Below are 20,733 nucleotides of genomic sequence, written 5' to 3'. Positions count from 1 at the left end.
GGGGATAAAGAGATACCGGAGGGATTGAGGGCGCATTCTACCAGAGCGATGTCAACCTCCTGGGCGGAGAAGACAGGGCTTTCCATTGAGGAGATTTGTAAGGCTGCCACTTGGTCTTCTCCCTCTACTTTCTATAGGCACTATAGATTGGATCTGGGTGGCTCTGCAGATCTCACTTTCGGGAGAAGGGTGCTTCAAGCTGTGGTCCCTCCCTAATTTCCTTCGTCTCTGTAATTCTCTCACGTGGTGCTGTCATGGACGACCGAATAAAGCCTTAGTTACTTACCAGTAACTGGATTTTTCGGAGCCCATGACAGCACCCGTATATTCCCTCCCTTCACTGGTGTTGTGCACTCCTGTAGATTTGATTTCTTTTTGTGCACCCTTGTGGGAAATTGATGAAAAGTAATGTACTTAATGTGATTATGTTTTGTCATAACTAACCTTGGCGGTACTCTCATGCTCTGTTAACTAAACTGAGGCGGAAAGAGAGGGCCGCCCTTTTTAACCTGTAGGTTTCCTGTCCTTGATGGGCGGATCCTCTCTCTCACGTGGTGCTGTCATGGGCTCCGAATAATCCCGTTACCGGTAAGTAACTAAGGCTATTTGTTGTATATGGGGCCCCGTACAATTACCACCAGAGGAAATGAGAAATCAGTGCAAGCTCATTCGCAGAAACAATAAAAAGGACCGTATTTATTTTACTTATATAGTGCAATTCATTTCACAGCGCTTTATAGACATTATCGGCACTGTCCCCATTGAGGCTCACAATTTTAATTCCTTATCAGTATGTCTTTGGAGTTTCGGGATTATTCCCAAAATTTTAGTTCCCTATCCATAGGGGATAACTTACTAATCACTGGTGGTCCAACCACTGGGACCCAGAACGATCTTAAGAATGGGGACCTGGAAACCGGTAACTGGCTCTGCTTGATTGGATCAGAGTTGCGCATGCTTGATCTCCACTCCATTCATTGTCTATGAGACTGCCGGTAATTACCCAGCGTTATGCTCTGCTCTCCAGCAGCCTCATGGGCAATAAATGGAACAATGGTTGAGCATGCGCACCCCCGCTCCATTCAAGATGTGGTTCTGCTAAGCTAGTTCCTACGTTTCAGTGCCACTAGATGCCTAGGCCCCAGCAGTCACACCCCAGTGATCAGTAAACTTTCCCCTTACCTATTCTATTGTTCCTGATGTTTTTTTATTAATAAATTAAGGAACAACACAATGCATAGAGATCACAGGAATTACAAGTATTTACTATAACAGATGTGGCAGGAGAGCCAAAAGTTCCACTTTACTACAACTAGAATGGTGATTTCATATACAACAGTATTGCAGCAGCACTATTTGCAACTAAAACACCTTCCACTCCTATGGGAAGGTTTTTTAAAGGATTTTGGAGCTTGTCTGTGGTTTTGCCCATTTATCAACCGAAAGAGCAATTGTGGGGTCAGACGCTGATTTGGAAGGAGAGGGTCTGACTCGCAATCTTTGCTTTGGTTCATTCCAAAGGTGGAGCTGAGGACAGAGTTTTGTGCAGCCGGTCAAGTTCTTCCATGCCAAACTCTCCTAAACCTGCCTTTATGGACCTTGCTTTGTGCATCGGACACACGCATCCTGGAACAGAAAAGTGCCTTCCAGAAACTGTTCCCACAAGGTTGGAGGCCTACACATCGTGATATGCTGAAGCATCAAGATTTCTCTTCACTTGAACCAAGGGGCCTAGACCTACACCTGAAATACAACCCCATAGCATTATCCCTCCTTCACCAAATTTTACAGTTGGCGCAATGCAAACTGACAGGTAATACTCTCCTGTCATTCGCCAAATCCAGATTTATCCATCAGACCACCAGAAAGAAAAGCATGATTGGTTTCTCCCACAGGACACATGTTCAGTGCTCCGGAGTCCAGTGCTTTACACAACTCAATCAGGCATTGTGCTTGGTGATTTAAAGCTTACATGCAACTGGACATCCATTGAAACCCATGCCATGAAGCACCTAGCACAATTATGGTACTGATGTTAATAGCAGTAGATGTTTGGAATTCTGCACTTATTGAGGCAGCAGAGCTTTGGTGACTTTTATGCACTATGCACCTCAGCATTTCATGACTCTTCTCTGTAACTTTATGTGGTCAGCAGCTCTGGCATGTCAAGGTAAGGAGGCGAATGGCGAATAAGCCTCCTTACCTTGACGTGCCGGAGCTGCTGTGTCACTCTCCATAAGGAGAAACACTACCCCTTAGACCTCAGTCCAGAGCCTCTCACCTAGCCAAATCCGTTCTCATACTTTGCACTGACGAGGGCCAACAGCCCAAACACCGTGTCTGCAAATTGAGATTCTGATTTGGCTTTTATCCTAAGTCATATTGCACGACTCGTTAAAGGGTTGATTGTGACTTGTAGGATTGCTGCTTCCAATAGGTGGCGCTATAGAGTACAAGTCCTCTTTTTCTCTGAGCATTGCATTGCGAATAAGCCTCCTTACCTTGACGTGCCAGAGCTGGTGTGTCACTCTCCATAAGCACAAAATGCTGCAAATTCCACAGAGGGATGCAACCTTATATTTTAGGAAAACAAAGGATTTGGTTAAACTTAAACATCTCCAGAGACCGATTGGTATTTTAAAGGGTTTGTCCAGGTTTGAGAGCAAAGTCTGTAGTCATTCTTTGTGTGAGCAAGTAGTCATGTGACCACTTGTATGTGACTTGCATATATGTGGTCATGTGCTGACTAGACGCGTTCTGCTTCACTCCATTCCCTTCTATTGAGAGAAGCTGGATGAGGCGAGTCAGCACTTGACCACATGTATGCAAATCGCATACATGCGGTTACGTGATCACTTTGTTGCAACGGCAGTGTGGCCTGTAAACTTTGCCCTAGAGCAACTGGCAGAGGTCCTAGCTCCTTACCTTACTAGGGAACCCCAGAAAGCGTTCTATGACCTTGCACCTGCAGGATACAAAGAGTTTGGCAAGCTGAAGACTGAGATTCTGGCACTTTTGGGCGTAACCCAGTCCATCAAGGCACAACGGATGCACCTCTGACACTACCAAAGGTACAAGCCTCCAGATGTTTGACCTGTTACACTTAGTCCAGAAATGTCTGTAGCAAGAGACCTGCTCTCTGGCACAAATAGTGTATAGAGTGGTAGTGGACTGATTTATACACTCACTGCCTAAATCCGTACAAAACTGGCTTGCCCAGGGAGATCCCCAGAATACAGATGACCTAGTGAGCCTGGTGGAAAGATACTTGGCTGTGGAGAACTCTGAGCAGTCAAGCCTGAGGTCACCTTTCAGGTATACCCAAAAAGAAGGAGCCCAAGGTCCCAGGAGGGGTCAGAGCTGAGTTAAAGGGGTACATCTCGTAACATTGTCTGTTGTAGGTGTCGTGCCTCGGTTCATGTATCAGCCAATTGTCCCTTGACCTTGGAGCGCCACTCCTACTTCACCTACCCTGCCTGCAGTGCAGTTTCTCATCCTGGCGAGTGGCCTCAGGAATGCCAGATGACTGAGAACAGTGTCCATGTGACAGGACTTCTAGCCTCAGGGAGTTTGCATATGTTAGTCCCTGGGAAGGAGGTGGGGTAAGGCATTTCCATGAAGACACCAATAACTATCCCATGGCCCAGGTGGACGTAAGCACAGACTGTGGTTCCAAGTCCAACCAAGTGGGAATGATCAAGGACTTGTTGCATGCTATTGTTATAGGTTGAGAACTTCCTTTGTTCTAGGACATATGGGTTAAAGCTGTAGCACCCAGTAGTCCGATATGCTGCCAGGAGTCGGCTATAATAATAAAGAAACATGGTGTAAATGGTGAATTTTCGTTCACTGTACTGGCTAGAAAGGAGAATGAGGAAGCATCACCTGAAGGCAATATCCCTGACCTGGAAGACTCCCAGGACAACTTTGGGACTGCCCAGCTCAGGGACTTAACAGTAAAAGGTACACTGGAAAATGTAAATGGGGACCCCCTGGAGATGGGAGCAGATAGTCAGTTTCCAGAAGGAGCCAGGAATAATGATTTGTTATGTCATGGGAACAAAGTGAATTACAGGTAAAATAGGCCCTCCTCAAGGCCCAAGAGGAAAAATCCAGGAGGTAGAATCGGTCCGTTTTAGTGAGACAATTTAAGCCTGCGGATCAGGTACTTGTGTTAGTGCCCACTAGAGAGAGCAAGTTCCTTACCCAGTGGCAGTGACTCTGTAGGGTGGTGGAAAAAGTCAACTATAAAGTACACCCACCAGGGAAAAGGAAGGCGTTTCCCATATATTATGGCAACCTACTAAAACCCTGTAAAGGTAGGAACCCACTCGAAACCCCTTGCTGGTTGGCCCGGCCAGAAGCCAACACTGCGGGTGTCAAAGTAGCAGGAACTCTGCCGCCTTCCAAAAATCAGCACGACTGAAAATCGGTACCCAAAAATAGAGGCAGGTTCTTAGAGGTACTAGGTCACCATCATAACATCAAGCATGAGCCTCACGTTCGGGTCAATTTAAAGGCTCTGTGTGTTGGCAGATGGTGCCTAGCCCTCGGCTTTGGGCAGAGAGGGGGGTATGTAGCAAAGCCAGGTAGGTTAGGGTTAAATCCTAGCTATACAGAACCCTGACTATTTTCACCTGGCTAGCTCTGCTTATAACCAGGCTAGCTATTCTCCTTAGTCAGTTAGCTGATGGTAAGCTGACCAGACTGGATTTGTGTTGGAGCTCAAGAGAGAGACAAGCCAGAATCTCTCTCTGAGAAGAGACTGCACAGACCGTGTGCACCAAACTGCAAGTATCACTGGCTGGTATGGACAATAGCGGTTTTGTTTCACTAGATTGGGACTAGCTCAGCTGTGTATGAGTAGCCAGGGTCTGTGTTGTTTAGTTAGCACCTGGACAAAGTTAGGGATTTATGTTTATGGCTTTGTTTGGTACTGTGCAACCAGTGAAAAATAAACGTCACATTGCTTTGATACAAGAATCCAGTGCCTTCGTGAACACTACCTAAGAGCGTGAATCCCTACATTCCATATTGATTATATAACTATCTTGAAAATGTTTTGCTCAACATCTAAAATTTCAAAACTTGTCACTGTCAAAATATTTCTGGACTTAACTGTATGTAACCTAAATCTATTTCCATCATTGCAGGATGAAAGAAAAAGATGATATTCAGATTTGCCAGCACATTACATTCCCGAGTTTAGGACCAGAGAAACCATGTTATAGAGCAGACGCTAAATCTATGTTCACCAAGTAACTAATCCTCTGTGATTGTTAATTACATGGCCGAAAGTCTGGGTCTTGTGTTTTATGCCCAATGTGTTATATTTGTAATTCTATGTGTTCACACAACTGTTGTCTTCAGCTGTTACTTAGGGGAGTAGCCTGTTGGCACACATGTCATCTCAGTCATCTCAAACAGATCATTTCTGTGTGACAGAGAAAATGTAAAATATTACAGCTTATTCACATGAATAAGTCACCATTTCTCTCAGGTCTATTCGTATGGAACCTTCAAATCCGACTGAAAAAATTTGCTTATTATTTAGATACCTTTATAAAAAATTAAAGGGAATCTGTCATCCGGTTCTTGCCACCTAATCTGAGAGCAGCATAATGTAGAGACAAAGACCCAGATTGCAGTGATGTGTCACATACTGGGCTGCCTGCAGTAGTTTTGATAAAATCGCCATTTTATGAGTAGACAATTATCACTAGAGGACTAGTAAACCTGCTGCCATGTAGTCCTCCATATTCATGAGCTCTGTATAACTCCATGCCCAACAATAATTGGCAGGTTTCTACTTATGCAGAAAAAGCTGCCAATCAGTGGTGTGGGCGGAGTTATACATAGCTCGGCATTCAGAGAACTGGTCAATCTTCAGCAGATAAAGCAGTGATTGCATGATTGCATTAAAACTACAGCAAGCAGCCCAGTAAGTGATACACTGATGGAATCAGTTACTCTGCTGCTACATTATGCTGCTCTCACATGGGGCAGAAAAAATCTGGTGACAGATTCCCTTTAATTTCGCTACTGAATTTTGTACAGTTTCATTCAGATTGTACAGTCATTGCTATGCTATCTGGTTCTAATAACTTCTATTTTAAATCAAAGGATGACACATATTTATTCGGTATTCAAGTATTTAGGGGCTGTCCAGGATACATTTTTTTCACTAAAGCTGGAATGCTTTCAAAATAAAATAAAAAGTCCTTGTTTACAGCCCTGCTGCGGTGGTGTCCTCTTTTATTTACATTGCTGATCGAGTACAGTACACCCATGTCACCGCTGCAGATTTGTGGTTCATACGGGTATCACCACTGAGGCCAGTGATTGGTTGAAGAGGTCATGTGGGTTCCCAGCACATGATCAGCTGCAGAAATGTGAACAAAGCCTGGCAGGGAGCACAGGATCAGCAGCACCGGACTGCCATAGATTTAAATGAGTGAGATTGAGCAATTTTTTTTTTTTAAATTTATAAATTTTCTTCTGTCATGATAAAAAATTACTTTTCCGGATAACCCTATCAAGGCAGGAATCACCAGAGCATAACAAGTTATCAGCTCCAAATAAAAGTATAAGCTGCAACTAAATGTACAGAGATATTAAGATGGCGAGTACAATCTATAAATTGCTTGCTTTCCCCTCTCAATACCACATTAAGCAGCCACCAATTCTGCCTGCACCTTGTGCCTGCCTTTGGAATAAATCTCATGTCAAGCTTGATTTCAGTTTCTCTCTTATTTTATGGATTTCACAATTAAAGAGATGTTAAAGTAAAATAATGTCCACGCTTAAACCTTTTCCTTTTTTTAAAAAAAAACAACCAAACTTCAATAGCTATGCAAACACACAGGCTGCGTGCCCACTATGCGTTTTTCAAGCGTTTTTGGTCCGGAAATTCCGCAGCATAAACGCTTGGTAATCCGTGCCCCATGATCCCCAATGAAAATCTGCATGTTCTGTGCCCATGCTACGGAATTTCTTGCTGCGGATTTTCCTTGCAGAAAAATCCTCAGCATGTCCATTATTCGTGCGTTTCTGCATGCGGATTTGAGGTCCCAATGCATTTGAAAAACGCAAGTCAAATGCGCATGTAAAAACGCTGCAAAAACGCGTGTACAATCCGCAAACGTTACTGCCAAGAACATGCAGAAACGCTGCGGAAATTTTCTGCTTCAATTCTGCATCGTGGGCACATAGCTATAGACTCAGAAGAGTATGCAGTAAGCTCCTATGCTCCCTCTACTGGTGGCTGCAGTTAGCCAGCATACTGTGTTGTTGTTGAGTTTAACCCCTTCTCGATCTTTGACATATATTTACATCAAAGGTCGTGTCCCTGCGAGCCCACATCTTTCCCCGCAAATGATGACTGATTTAATCAGTCATCATGGGCCTTTAATAGCTGCGGGTTGAGCGGTGCTCCATGGCTTTCAACCAGTTAAATGCCACTGTCAATCACTGACAGTGAGTTATAATACATGCTGGCGGGAAGCGTGTCATGCATCCTGCCCATCAGCGCCCCGGTCACGTGATCTTGGGGCGCTGATGGGTTGTTATGACAGCCGGGGATCTGCTGATTACCTCCATGCTTGTTATTACGATCCTCCTGTGTATACCAGCCTGTGGCCGGCGTTCATACGAAATTGTTATTTCTGCTATACATAGTAGGGCTGAAGCACTGCTATGTATAGTACAAGCAATCAGACGATTGCAGCTTCAAGTCTTCTAAGGAGACTATTAACCCCTTTACCCCCGAAGGCTGTTTGCACGTTAATGACCAGGCCAATTTTTTAAATTCTGGCCAATGTCACTTTATGAGTTAATAACTCTGGAACGCTTCAACGGATCCCACTGATTCTGAGTTTTTTCGTGACATATTGCACTTCATGATAGTGGTGACATTTATTTGATATGACTGACGTTTATTTGTGAAAAAAATTGGAAATTTGGCAAAAATTTTGGAAATTTCACAATTTTCAAACTTTGAATTTTCATGTCCTTAAATCAGAGAGATACTGTATGTCACACAAAATAGTTAATAAATAACATTTCCCACATGTCTACTTTATATCAGCACAATTTTGTAACAAAAAAATTTTTTTGTTAGGAAGTTATAAGGGTTAAAAGTTGACCAGCAAAATTTACAAAACCATTTTTTTAGCGACCAGATCACATTTGAAGTGACTTTGAGGGGACTATATGACAAAAATACCCCAAAGTGAGAGTATTCTAAAAATTGCACCCCTCAAGGTGCTCAAAACCACATTCAAGAAGTTTATTAATACAATGAATGAGTATGTCTCATTAACTCTTTTGGCGAGCACGCTCGGGTGCTCGCCAAGTATTTTGGCGTGCTCGTGGTTTCATTCATTGTCGCTGCACCTGCAAGTGTCACGGCTGTTTGACAACTGTGACACATGTAGCGAGAGCCTGGCGAAGAGTTAGAGGCATACTCGGTCATCACTATTTATTAACTCTTCAGGTGCTTCACAAGAATTTTTGGAATGTGGAAGAAAACAATAAACATTTAACTTTTTTTTGCAAAAAAATTTACTTTAGACCCAAATTTTTTTTATTTTCGCAAGGGAAACAGGAAAAAATGGACTACAAAATTTGTTGTGCAATTTCTCCTGAGTAAGTCAATACCCCATATGAGGGGTAAAACCACTGTTTGGGCGCACGGCAGGGCTCAGAAGGGAAGGAGCGCCATTTGACTTTTTGAATGTAAAGTTTGCTTGAATACCGTACTTTTCGGACTATAAGACGCACTGGACCATAAGACGCACTCCAAATTTTGTGGTGGAAATGGAAAAAAAATGTTTTTTTATAAGATGGGGGTCCATCTTATAGTCTGAATAAGTACTGTATTTTCCCTGGGGGGCGGTAGAGTGAGAGTCACAGGAGGCAGGGTCCTTCAGCGGGGAGTTGCAGTGGAGCAGGATTGCAAGGCCCAACGTTCCTTCCCACAGGAACCCGGCGGCTACAGCAGAAAACGTGAGATCCTGTGGGGCCTGTGCCTGGCTAGGGCCTGTGCCAAGGCCCTTAGCCTGGCTGGTTCCTGTGTCGGGCTGTGGTCTGGCCGGGTTCCTGTGCAGGGTTGGGGGCCTGTGCAGGGCTGTTGTCGTTAGCCTGGCTGGTTCCTGGGCCGGGTGGCCTGTCGCCTGTGCTGGGCCTGTGCAGGGCTGGGAAACCTGTGACAGGCCTGTGCAAGGCTAAGGGGCCTGTGCAGGGCTGGGGGGCTAGTGCCGGGCCTGTGCAGGGCTAAGGGGCCTGTTCAGGGCTGGGGGGCCTATTCTGGGCCTGTGCAGGGATGGGGAACCTGTGCCGGGCCTGTGGATCACTGGGGAACCTGTATCGGGCCTGTGCAGGTCTGCGGGGCCTGTGCCGGGCCTGTACAGGGCAGGGGGGCTAGTGCCGGGTCTGTGCAGGGCAGGGGGGCTAGTGCCGGGTCTGTGCAGGGCTGGGGGGCCTGTGCCGGGCCTGTGTAGGGCTGGGGGGCCTGTGCCGGGCCTATGCAGGGCTGGGGGACCTGTGCGGGGCCTGTACAGGGCTGGGGGGCCTGTACAGCGCTGGGGGGCCTGTGCCGGGCCTGTACAGGACTGGGGAGCCTGTGCCGGGCCTGTACAGGGCTGGGGGCCTGTGCCAGGCCTGTACAGGGCTGGGGGGCCTGTGCCGGGCCTGTACAGGGCTGGGGGGCCTGTGCCGGGCCTGTACAGGGCTGGGGGGCCTGTGCCGTGCCTGTACAGGGCTGGGAGGCCTTTGCTGGGCCTGTACAGGGCTAGGGTGCCTTTGCCGGGCCTGTGCCAGTCCTGTGCAGGGCTGGGGGACCTGTACCAGGCCGGGGCTGCGGCTTGTGCTGGGCTGTGAGTGGCATCGGGTAGTGAAGCAGAGAGGCCTGCGCGGCTTTTCGGTGGTCGCGGCCATCTTTCTAAAGCTGTGATCTACAGTAAAATGGCTGCTGGAGCTACCGGTCTGCACATGCGCGGGCTCGGGCGGCCATTTTCCTGCAGATCGCAGCCTCAGTAAGACACCAGAAAGCCGCACAGACCACTATGATTCACCGCCCGACGCAGCTGACAGCCTGATACCGGCCCCAACCGCTCTGCCTCACCGCCGCCGCTGCAGCCGCCACCTCGTTCCCGAAGGAGGGAGGGCACCCCCGCTCCACCACCACCGCAAGTGTTCATAACATTCGGACCATAAGAGGCACCCCCCATTTTCCTCCCAATTTTGGGGGGAAAAAAGTGCGTCTTAGGGTCTGTAAAATACGGTAATTAGCGGACACCATGTCGCATTTGGAGAGCCCCTGATCTGCCTAAACAGTGGAAATCCCCCACAAGTGACCCAATTTTGGAAACTAGAGCCCTCAGGGAACTTATCTAGATATGTGGTGAGCACTTTGAAACCCCAAGTGTTTCACAAAAGTTTTTAACGTAGAGCCGTGAAAATAAAACAAATCACTTTTTTTTCCACAAAAATGATCTTTTAGCCCCAATTTTTTTATTTTTACAAGGGTAACAGGAGAAATTGGACCCCACAAGTTGTGCAATTTCTCCTGAGTATGCCGATACCCCATATGTGGGAGAAAGCTACTGATTGGGCGAATGTCATGCCTTGGAAGGGAAGGAGTGACATTTTGAAATGCAGACTTTGATGGAATGGTCTGAGGGTGTCGTATCGCGTTTGGAGAGCCCCTGATGTGTCTAAACAGTGGAACCTTGAACCCACAGTTGCTTCACAGAATTTTACATCATGGATCTGTAAAAATGAAAAAAATATATTTTTCCCACAAAAATGTTGTTTTAGCCCCCAATATTTTCATTTTCACAAGGATAGCAGGAGAAAATGGACCCCAAAATTTATTGTGCAATTTCTCCTGAGTACAGTCAATTGCAGTCATTGTAATTTTCCAGTCAAATAACTATTAGAGTACAATTGAAAGGTTTTTGTACAAACTGCCTATGATAACAGTATATTTTTTAAAAAATAAAACACTCAAACTGCACTCAAAATGCATGTTCCAAATTATTATGCACAGCAGAGTTTTCAACCTTTTCATTTTAATAAAGAACAAAAAAATGGTAATTTTTGAAATTATAAGCATTAGCAGGTTATTACAAACTGAAATAAAACAGTTTTCAACTCAAAACTTTATTCTAGGTGATGTAACATTTGCACATAGGACCCCTTGTTCGAAAGGAGCTTCTGAACTCTCTCATTCATTGAATTTGTCAGGTTTTGGATAATTTCTGCTTCAATTGTTTTGCATGAGGACAGAATACCCTCCCAGAGCAGCCAGAGATGCAGATGTGTTATGTGCAGCATGAGACGGGGCATTATCATGCATGAAAATGATCTTGCTGCGGAATTCTTGAACCATGGCAGGAAGTGCTGTTTGAGAAACTCAACATACATTATGGAGTTCATCTTTACCCCTTCAGGGATCCTAAAAGGGCTGACAATCTCTCTCCCCATGATTCCAGCCCAAAACATTACTCCACCTCCTCCTTGTTGGCGCCGTAGCCGTGTTTGCATGGGGTGTCCATCAACCAGCCATCCTCCACTCCATCCATCTGGACCATCGAGATAATTTCATGCATGATAATGCCCCGTCTCATGCTGCACATAACACATCTGCATCTCTGGCTGCTGTGGGCATAAAAGGGGACAAACTTATGGTGTGGCCCCCATGCTCCCCTGACCTCAACCCCATTGAGAACCTCTGGAGCATCATCAAAAGGAGTGTCTATGATGGCGGGAGGCAGTTCACATCTAAGCAACAGCTCTGGGAGGGTATTCTGTCCTCATGCAAAACAATTGAAGCAGAAACGATCCAAAACCTGACAAATTCAATGAATGAGAGAGTTCAGAAGCTCCTTTTGAACAAGGGGTCCTATGTGCAAATGTTACATCACCTAGAATAAAGTTTTGAGTTGAAAACTGTTTGATTTCAGTTTGCAATAACCTGCTAATGCTTATAATTTCAAAAATGACCATTTTTTTTGTTCTTTATTAAAATGAAAAGGTTGAAAACTCTGCTGTGCATAATAATTTGGAACATGCATTTTGAGTGAAGTTTGAGTGTTTTATTTTTTAAAAAATATACTGTTATCATAGGCAGTTTGTACAAAAACCTTTCAATTGTACTCTAATAGTTATTTGACTGGAAAATTACAATGACTGCAATTCATATAGGTAATTTGGGAAATTCTGAGAAAATATTATTTGCATAATAATTTGGAACACAGTGTATATATGTGTATGTATATAATATTTTATTATTATTATTATTATTTAGTGATTTTTTAAAAAATATTTTTACTATTTTTTTTACTTAGTGAAAGTCCAATAGTGGTACTATCTGCAGTCTGATCGCAGTTATAAGGTATAGCAGTGCAGGATCACGGCTATACTTTATAGCTGTCAGCCCTGCAGACATAAAATCGTTAGAGCATGCAGTGCACATGCTCTAACAACCTTGCTAGTGTGGCGCCCCTGAGGATTCGACCGCCATAGGGATGCTGCACCTCTTCAATGGGGTGTGGTATCCCTCCTTCGAGGTAAGAACGGTGCAATGGTCAGGACCCCACCTCCACATCTAACACCACACTTCTCCCACCAGAGGGGGCTAGTAGGCACTAAGTGCTGCCCCTACTGGAAAATGGGAGACTGGGGAACCAAGAGACAGGGGGAACCATGTAGTGGGTGAAGGGTGGAGGACTCACATTTAGTTACACTTAATATTTCATATTTAATAAACAGCCATCTTGGGCTCATGGTTCTTTGATTGTGATCTCCATCCCTGAACGTGGCTTCTGGGTGAACCTGCAGTGGATGGAGACACGGCCCTCGTACTCTGGCCTTGGGTCGAGGGGCAGGTTGGAGTTAACGTACATTACAGACCAAAAGTTTGGACACACCTCATTTAAAGATTTTTCTGTATTTTCCTGACTATGAAAATTGTACATTCACACTGAAGGCATCAAAACTATGAATTAACACATGTGGAATTATATACTTAACAAAAAAGTGTGAAACAACTGAAAATATGTCTTATATTCTAGGTTCTTCAAAGTAGCCACCTTTTGCTTTGATGACTGCTTTGCACATTCTTGGCATTCTCTTGATGAGCTTCAAGAGGTAGTCACTGGAAATGGTCTTCACTTCACAGGTGTGCCCTGTCAGGTTTAATAAGTGGGATTTCTTGCCTTATAAATGGGGTTGGGACCATCAGTTGTGTTGTGCAGAAGTCTGGCGGATACACAGCTGATAGTCCTACTGAATAGACTGTTAGAATTTCTATTATGGCAAGAAAAAAGCAGCTAAGTAAAGAAAAACGAGTGGCCATCATTACTTTAAGAAATGAAGGTCAGTCAGTCCGAAAAATTGGGAAAACTTTGAAAGTGTCCCCAAGTGCATTTGCAAAAACCATCAAGCGTTACAAAGAAACTGGCTCACATGAGGACCGCCCCAGGAAAGGAAGACCAAGAGTCACCTCTGCGTCTGAGGATAAGTTTATCCGAGTCACCAGCCTCAGAAATCACAGGTTAACAGCAGCTCAGATTAGAGACCAGGTCAATGCCACACAGAGTTCTAGCAGCAGACACATCTCTACAACAACTGTTAAGAGGAGACTTTGTGCAGCAGGCCTTCATGGTAAAATAGCTGCTAGGAAACCACTGCTAAGGACAGGCAACAAGCAGAAGAGACTTGTTTGGGCTAAAGAACACAAGGAATGGACATTAGACCAGTGGAAATCTGTGCTTTGGTCTGATGAGTCCAAATTTGAGATCTTTGGTTCCAACCACCGTGTCTTTGTGCGACGCAGAAAAGGTGAACGGATGGACTCTACATGCCTGGTTACCACCGTGAAGCATGGAGGAGGAGGTGTGATGGTGTGGGGGTGCTTTGCTGGTGACACTGTTGGGGATTTATTCAAAATTGAAGGCATACTGAACCAGCATGGCTACCACAGCATCTTGCAGCGGCATGCTATTCCATCCGGTTTGCGTTTAGTTGGACCATCATTTATTTTTCAACAGGACAATGACCCCAAACATGCCTCCAGGCTGTGTAAGGGCTATTTGACAAAGAAGGAGAGTGATGGGGTGCTACGCCAGATGACCTGGCCTCCACAGTCACCAGACCTGAACCCAATCGAGATGGTTTGGGGTGAGGTGGACCGCAGAGTGAAGGCAAAAGGGCCATCAAGTGCTAAGCATCTCTGGGAACTCCTTCAAGATTGTTGGAAGACCATTTCCGGTGACTACCTCTTGAAGCGCATCAAGAGAATGCCAAGAGTGTGCAAAGCAGTCATCAAAGCAAAAGGTGGCTAGTTTGAAGAACCTAGAATATAAGACATATTTTCAGTTGTTTCACACTTTTTAGTTAAGTATATAATTTCACATGTGTTAATTCATAGTTTTGATGCCTTCAGTGTGAATGTACAATTTTCATAGTCATGAAAATGCAGAAAAATCTTTAAATGAGAAGGTGTGTCCAAACTTTTGGTCTGTACTGTATGTCTCAACCTGGTCAAGGACCATACCCAAGAAGGCCCAGAGCTTAGGAGTGTAGCTCCACCGCAAAAGGATCCCAGGGGGATGCAGACGGAGCAGTATACGCCACCTGTCCTCGCTATTCTGGCCTAGTCAGAGGGATTCCGGCTGCAAGAGGGGTACCGGCCCCCGACACCTGACTTTGCTACTCTACGTCCTAGTCAGGGAAGCCCGGCAGGCCCAGAGGATCCCACCGGGTAACGGAAGGAGCGGAGCTGCCACCTGTACCCTTTTTCTGAGCGTAGTCCAGAGGGAGACCCGGCCCATCTACACACACAGACAGGAGAGGACTCCGCCTGAAGTCTAGGAACACTCTGGTGCGGGGTCCTGATTAAGCACTCGAATCACTCTGAGGTTGTCGGACCCCCGTCTCTGGTGATCGCAGAACTCCGTGAGGAGCAGGGAGAAGCCTTGCAGCTGTACTCTCCACCGTGAGTAAAAACCCTGGAAGTCAACCCCTATGGCCTCCGGACTCTTTATTTCTGCACCGCACCACACCGCGCAGCACCAGACCTCCTACACTACAACTCCCTCCATCTTCGTCTCTGCCCTGAGGCCCTGCTCCGCCTGTGGGGAGTAGTGTCAATGACGGCTGCCACAACATCCCGCCTCAGAGGACTGCAGCAGCGCTGGTGGCCTTCACCAGGTACCACAGGTGGCGTAGTCGATAGCAGCCACTCAACCCTGATAGCCCGTACCACCCTTTTTAATGTGACGGCCCTGGGCACGGAACGGGTCCAGGCCACAGCTACTACCCCCCCACCAAAACATCTGACCCGGCTCCGAGTAATCCCCTCATCTTCCCAGGGTAGGTCTGCGAGCGTCACACTAGTGCCTGGTGACCCGGACGACATCAGGTCACTATGGCATTGATCGGGACCCCGCAATGACGTCGCGGGGTCTCCGATCCAAGAGCAGAGGGGTTTTGTCCCTCTGCTCGCTCGCTAAATGCTGTGATCGCAGCATTTAGGGGGTTAAAGTGCCGGGAGCGGTGTGGGCACCACTCCTGGCGCTGAGTGCCGGGTGTCGGTTGTAAAAATCAGCTAACAACCGGCAGCAATCGCGCACGAACAGCCTCTGTGTGTTCGCGCCATCGTTGCGACATAACTATTCGTACTTGGTCATTAAGGCCCAGGGCAAAGGGACGGATAATTACACCTCATGTCAGAAAGTGGTTAAATTCCGTAAAACAGTAAAAAGTATAAGAATTTAAAAAAAAAAACACAAGTTCAAATCACGCCCCATTAAAATAAAACAAAACAATTTAAAAAAAAACAACAACAAACAAACATATTAGGAAAAAAATAAATCAAAATGCCAGAATTAAGGTTTTTTGGCTGCTGCAACATTGCAATAAGAGGTGATCAAAACATTGTATCTACCCCAAAATGGTATCAGTAAAAACGTCAGCTAAGGGTGAAAAAAATAAGCCATGACACATCCCCAGATCCCGAAAAATAGAAAAGCTACAGCTCCAATTTTTTTTCAACACTTAAATAAAAAAAAACAGCTATACATATTTGATATCTGCGTACTTGTACTGATCTGGAGAATGATATTGCCAGGTCAGTTTTAACATTTAGTGAACATGGTAAATAAAAAAACAATTGTGGAATTGAACTTTTTTTTGCAATTTCAACGCACTTGGAATTTTTTTCCCACTTTCCAAAGCATCACATGATAAAATGAATGGTGTCATTCAAAATTACAACTTATCCCACAAAAAACAAGCCCTCATATGGCTATAGGGATGGAAAAATCCCCAAATTATGGCTCTTTGAATAAGGGGAGGAAAAAACAAAAGTGAAAAAATGGAAAATTGCAAGGTCATGAAGGGTGTAACACTATGTCTACACGGTGTGTAAACTTAAGACTTATTCCTAAAAAACAAGTTATCCCATATCCATGGGATCTGACCACTCGGACTCCCAGTTATTCTGAGATCGGATATACACTGTGTGCAGAATTATTAGGCAAGTTGTATTTTAGAGGATTATTTTTATTATTGATCAACAACTATGTTCTCAATCAACCCAAAAGACTCATAAATATCCAAGCTTAATATTTTTGGAAGTTGGAGTGGTTTTTTTTTTAGATTTGGCTATCTTAGGAGGATATCTGTTTGTGCAGGTAACTATTACTGTGCAGAATTAATTGGCAACTTAATAAAAACCAAATATAATCCCATCTCACTTGTTTATTTTCACCAGGTAAACCAATATCAGTGCACAAAATTTAGAAATAAACATTTCTGAGATGCAAAAACAAAAACAAAAAAAAATAGTGATCAATATAGCCACCTTTCTTTATGATGACACTCAACAGCCTTCCATCCATAGATTCTGTCAGTTGCTTGATCTATTTTCGATCAACATTGCGTGCAGCAGCCACCACAGCCTCCCAGACACTGTTCCGAGAGGTGTACTGTTTTCCCTCCCTGTAGATCTCATATTTTATGATGGACCACAGGTTCTCTATGGGGTTCAGATCAGGTGAACAAGGGGGCCATGTCATTATTTTTTCTTCTTTTAGACCTTTACTAGAGTAGTTGGATGCATGTGATGAAGCATTGTCCTGCATGAAAATCATGTTTTTCTTGAACAATACCGACTTCTTCCTGTACCACTGCTTGAAGAAGTTGTCTTCCAGAAACTGGCAGTAGGTCTAGGAGTTGAGCTTCACTCCATCTTCAACCTGAAAAGGTCCCACAAGTTCATCTTTGATGATACCAGCCCATACCAATACCCCACCTACACCTTGCTGGCGTCTGAGTCGGAGGGGAGCTCTCTGCCCTTTACTGATCCAGCCTCTGGCCCATCCATCTGGCCCATCAAGAGTCACTCTCATTTCATCAGTCCATAAAACCTTTGAGAAATCAGTCTTAAGATATTTCTTGGCCCATTCTGGACGTTTTATCTTATGTTTCTTGTTCAAAGGTGGTCGTTTTTCAGCCTTCCTTACCTTGGCCATGTCCCTGAGTATCGCACACCTTGTGCTTTTTGATACTCCAGTAACGTTGCAGCTCTGAAATATGACAAAACTGGTGGCGAATGGCATCTTGGCAGTTTCACGCTTGATTTTCCTCAATTCATGGGCAGTTATTTTGCGCCTTTTTTGGCCAACACGCTTCTTGCGACCCTGTTGGCTATTTGCCATGAAACGCTTGATTATTCGGTGATCACGCTTGGAAATGTCAAGACTGTTGCATCCCTCTGCAAGACATCTCACAATTTTGGACTTTTCAGAGCCCGTCAAATCTCTCTTCTGACCCATTTTGCCAAAGGAAAGGAAGTTGCCTAATAATTAAGCACACCTTATATAGGGTGTTGATGTCATTAGTCAACACCCCTCCTCATTACAGAGATGCACATCACCAGATTTACTTAATCGGTAGTTGGCTCTCAAGCCTATGCAGCTTGGAGTAGGACAACATGTATAAAAAGTATCATGTGATCAAAATACTCATTTGCCTAATAATTCTGCACACAGTGTAATTCTTCAGAATGGGGCTCTGCAGCCCTTCCCTGAATGAAGCAAGAGTGTACACGCGCGTCCTTCCGTGGAATAATACAAGAGTTATACTAATGTGCCTGCTGCAGTTCTGAATTATGATGAGTGATTTCAAAGTATACGTCAGATGGTGGCTTAAATAATGCATACCATGCACAAGTAAAGAACAAAGTGGAAAAAATAATTTGAGCTTATGTTCACATCTGTTATAGGTATTCTGTATTTCTTTTGTGTAACACTAACAAAAAAAATGGATTTCATGGTTGACTAACAACATTGATAATTACGAGGTCTGTTGTTTTAGAATAAAATAATTGCAGTTTGATGTGAACAGTGCCTGATAAATATAAATAAAAACTATGTACAAGCAAATTGGTTTTACAAACATCCTTACAGAAGAATTTCAGAATGACGGACATTTCCACAACATTTTTATTTTCCTATACACATCAGATTGTGCACTTCCCGTCTTTCTCTTCTCCAGGTCTAGAACATCATTTATCTTATTCAGGTGTATGTTCAGGAGTTATTATGTAGGATGCCTATGCGTACAGAAAGTGACCACATTAAGAGCTTGACATCATCGGATCATTAATCTTCGACATACCTAATGGATGAGATGGCAGAGATCCTGTTTAAAATTTCTCTCTGCCAACAAACCGCTCCCTGCGACTGTATAAACTCTGTATAGACTCCTCCTCGCCCTCTTATAATACTACATGTAGCTCATCATACAGGAGCCTGCAAGGGTTAGAAGAAGCGACTCTCATTAGCTGGTACATAAATATTATAGAAAGTGGAATCAGAATACACATTGCAAAACAACTCTCTACTTCACACTGTATTACCATATACTACTGATGACATAAGCATTCATACAAGAGTATGCCCAGTGTGACCAGGGCGGCATTAACCAGCTGGATTTCACCTGCACCGTCTTTTACAGTTAGAATTCACATTTTCGGCTTCTGATTGTCTGATCAGGGACCACCTTTATCTGTACATTTAATCAGACAAATAGACTGTGAAGGAGAAGGGGGAAAGGTGCAGCGTATGAGAGATATTTATTGCAGAGGCAGACACAGACGGAAGAGGGTCTCTGTACGAGAAAAGCATATCGGCCCTTCTTTGTGTCTGTGATAGGACCTGCTTTCTGCTGTGGACATGGAAGTGGGCCCCCTTACCCTTTGGGCCCCTGTGCGGCTGCACACATTGCATCAATGATATATCCACCACTGATTATATGCATTTATGCACATTTAAAAGGGGTTTTCAACAGAACACATTTATCACCAAGAAGATTGGTGGTCCCACTAGTATACCTGTTCGGCTTCATTTACATAGGGGACTTTTGGACCCCTGTTATTGTGATTGGTGGAGGTCTAAGTGATTGACACCCCAGCAATCACATGTTTCACCTATCCAGTATATAGGTTACAAATGTATTTAGCGGAAAACCCTTTTGGAAGAATTACTCTGGTTACAGTCAGTCATTGATTGGTTGCAGTGGTCACCTGACAACCCCCGGTAGAGGAAATGGGCAGCCAAAGTGATGGACACTAGGGTCACCTAGTAAGTATATAAATATATATATAATTTTTGGGGGGGAATTGCAAATTTTAAATTAAAAAAAAAGGGTGAGCAATCCCTTTAAGGTTCCGTACAGTCTGCAGCTACTAATTTATATGCTGGATGTTTTGCCCATACATTGACAACTATATGTCAAACTGCTGCATAGCTATTGTTTCCCACTGCAGTGGCCGCTATTTGAGTTCAGGCAGTGCTTACTTTAGCGCTGTCAATCAAAATATGACAAAGTGTTCAGTATGCAAGCTGAGGAGTCATAACTGTGCACTGAGCCCTTGAACATGCCAGAGGTGAACTGAAGTCCCTCATTTGCACACAAGATAAATAGATTTAGCTGCTACCGGTCAGAATACAATAAACCCTATGGTACTATGTATAAGTAGTAGCAGAAGGCCAACAAACTACTGCTCAAGATTAAGCAATACGATTAATATCAAGTAATAATAATACTATAGAGCAGAATTATATTCTTTCGGTCCTCCACAGCAGTCATGATGTCTCACTTGGCTCCTCTGGAAAATGAGTTGCCCAATCTTGGAAAGAAACATAAAAATTAGCTTATGGGGCACATTACATTAGCAAGGTCTATAACTCTGGAAACGTTTGGCGCATATTAAAAAAGCAAAAGCAAAAGCAAAATAATCAGGAAAGCAGTAGGGATGCAATAAGAGCAAAACAGGCCACTTTTGAACTGGTGATAGGTCCTCTTTCATAGTATCATAATCCATTGAGTTCAACTTAATACCTAAGACGTGGATCCTGAGAAAGAAAAAAAAAAACCCATGAGGCAGATGCTAATTGCCCCATACATAAAGCACCACTCCAGTGTTGTTTTTTTTCCAGCGCTGGAGTGGTGCTTTTAATTTTAAGTCTTTGACCCCATGTCTTATACTTACCCACCGCTGTTTTCACCTTTGATCAGCGCTCCTCCGGTCCTGCGGCACCATCTTTTGACCACAACTTCTTACTGACCAGAAGTCAGAAGTAACGGTAATGTAGGGGATCGGTTCTTTTTTTTGACATTGAATACACTGTGACTTTAAGGCATCATGCTCTCCTCTGAGTC

Source organism: Phyllobates terribilis, unplaced genomic scaffold (genome assembly GCF_046119375.1).
Source record: "Phyllobates terribilis strain yellow unplaced genomic scaffold, ASM4611937v1 Scaffold_11__3_contigs__length_659146591, whole genome shotgun sequence".
Classification (NCBI taxonomy): domain Eukaryota; kingdom Metazoa; phylum Chordata; class Amphibia; order Anura; family Dendrobatidae; genus Phyllobates; species Phyllobates terribilis.
The sequence above is the reverse complement of the archived record's forward strand: the minus strand, read 5'-3'. Positions refer to the sequence as shown.